Here is a 2,908-nt window from a genome sequence, read left to right on the forward strand (position 1 = left end):
AAGTAGCCCTCAAGAAAAGTGGAAACCATAATCAAAACATATTTTCCTTCTAGGATGGTGAGGTTTTTTTTTTTTGAAAGTTTGAAAGTTCCTTCTTCTCATAAAGGTTGCTTTCTCACAAAACGGGGACCATCATTGTAGTTATTCCTCTCTATAAAAGTGGGGATGTCTACAACTCTTCTAACTATCGCACCATCATGGCAAACCCCCTATTAAGCAAGCTCTACGAGAGTATGGTAAAGCAAAGAATTAGCGGATGGGCAAAAAAAAAAGAAAAAAGAGTTACGGGACAGGCAGGTTGCAGACCAAAATATTCCACCATTGATCATTGCATTACCCTAAGGTTGATCATCGAAAAAATGTAAGATAATCAAGGGGAAGAGGCTTTTTGCTACTTTGTTGACTTTAAGAAAGCTTTTGACACTGTCCCTAGGGATAAGCTATGGAATAAGATGGAAGAATTAGAGGTCCCAACAGAGTATAGAGCCATTGTCAAAGCGAAAATCAGAACCAAAGTGGGCATGTCTGAATGTTTTGGCAACGACATAGGGGTCAAGCAGGGATACCCCTTATCTCCTACCTTGTTTGGCCTCTATATTGACAAGTTGGAGGAATGGCTAAACAAAGCCAATGGAGAGGGAATTTAGGTGGTTAATATGTGATCATATTGTTTCTTTATGCTAATGACCTTATTATCATTGCTAAAACAACACAAGGGCTTAGGGAACATTTGAAGAACTTATAAACCTTTTGCACAGAGGTAGGGATGGAGGTCAACACTTCTAAGAACAAGATCATGGTTTTTTCCTTGAGGAAAAGAAAACAACAATGCACTTTCATATTTAATGACAAAGCACTAGAAATTGTAGAAGAATACAAGTGTATGGGAATAGATTTCCATTATTGGCTAAGTTGGGAAATATGCAAATCAAAAAGGATACAAGGGGGATGGAAGACATTTATCTTCTTCAAAACAAGTGTAGGATAATGGAGTTATGGGACTGAAATATTAAGAAAACACTCTTTGGGTTGTTGGTGATACCAGTTATTTTTTATGGTAGCGAGGTATGGGGGAGAAGTGTATCAAACCATAAATGGTGACAAATTGAAAGAATTTATAAACACTTCATCACAACTAATCTCAAAATCAAATCAACAGTTCCATACGAGATTATTTTAGCGAAGGCGGGGATGTTCCTGATGGAGGCCTCAGCAATTGTTAGACTATTGAGCTATCTAAAAAAAGTGAGTAAAATGAATGCACATCGCTAGCTTAGTAGGGTGGTTGACAAAGAACTAGCTTGTCGAAAGAAGACATGGGAGAAACAAAACGATAAACAATTCAACAAGTGGAACATTGACTACCAAGAGTGCCCAGAAAATAATTTTGAAATTAAAAAATGGGTGATAGTAAAAATTAGATTTGCCATGTGGGCAAACCAATTAGGTAGAAAAAAAGCCTATCATGTCAAAGAATTTAATCCCACATGCGCACATGACAACAAAGAGTATTTACAAGCTGAGATCAAAGGAAAGGCCAAAATCCTAATCGCTCAACTAAGATCTGATTCATAATGTCTAGGATGTGAAACTGGTAGATGGAAGGTCCCTAAGAAAAGTGAGAGGACATAATTTGTAGATTTTGCAACAAGGGTGTGGTGGAAACAGAGTGGCACTATATGAAGGATTATATAGCATGCGAGGACATTCGCAACCAGTACAAAGAAACTTTAAAAGTGAACAACAATAAAGACCTTTTCGAAGGACTAAGACTCCTCAAGGGGGCCATTTTACTTATGTAGATTCACAACAAAAGAGACAATATGGAGAAACCACATCAGACTAACTAGGAATTTTGTGGGTCCCTTAGGCTTATGGCCTCATGGACGTCATTAAAAATCTTTCATTTATTCATTCATTCAATCGACACATAAGTTAGATTAGAGGAATATCTCAATAAACAAGGAGTCATAGTGTCTAAGTTCTTGCCCATGTATAATTAGGTTGTAGTCAAAGTGCTAATTATTGTTAAGCAAATGTTAAATGTCAAATTAAATGAGCAAGTTGTCAACATAATATTAATTATAAGTTTATCAATAGACAATACTATGATGTAGAACTCCTATAAGAAATTAAAAGAAACCACAAACATTTGAAAGTAGTTTTTGTTGTCAATTCATTAGTCTTTATACATTAAAATTATCACATAATATTTTAAAACAAATCACAATTCTAAAAGAAGAGGCAAATATTCATTTGTCAAAACATAGTCAGATTTTGGAATAAAGAAAAATAATAACTTAGATTAATAATTATAAAGCAGACAATCCAACTATAGAGATGAAGCTCCAAATTATGCAATATTTATTAGTATCTTGTAAGAAACATGAATTAAATGATGATCATGTATCATATAAGCATAGTGTTAGCAAAGACTCACATTGATGTAATCTTGTATTGATTAGAAAAAATAGTCCCAAATCCAATTAAATGCATTTTGTCTCCTACTTTTACCATGGATTTCGTATTTGTTGAAGACTAGTCTCATCACCTATGATTTACAATCTACTCAATTTCAGTTAGGTCTATTTTCAAAAACATTTGTTAATTTGTCTAAACAAGGGGCGCAAGCACCAAAGTTCCCATCATATATATAGTTGTTAAAGTGTTGTGGAATGGAAAAATGAAGAATCAAAATAAAGGTCCAAAATAAATCATTTGGAGATGTGAGAAAAAAGTTAAATAGTTATTAATTGTACAAATGAAATAGATAAGAACGTAGCTATAAGTGACTCTAAAAAATAAGTTTTAAAATGGTAAAATTTAATTATTTTAAGAACTTACTAGGTACACAATTTTTTGAAATACTTGATAAGGTACATTTAATTAAGTTTACAACTTTAACAAG

The sequence above is a fragment of the Cupressus sempervirens genome, chromosome 7 (genome assembly GCF_028749045.1).
Source record: "Cupressus sempervirens isolate cs-2001-9-10 chromosome 7, ASM2874904v1, whole genome shotgun sequence".
Classification (NCBI taxonomy): Eukaryota; Viridiplantae; Streptophyta; class Pinopsida; order Cupressales; family Cupressaceae; genus Cupressus; species Cupressus sempervirens.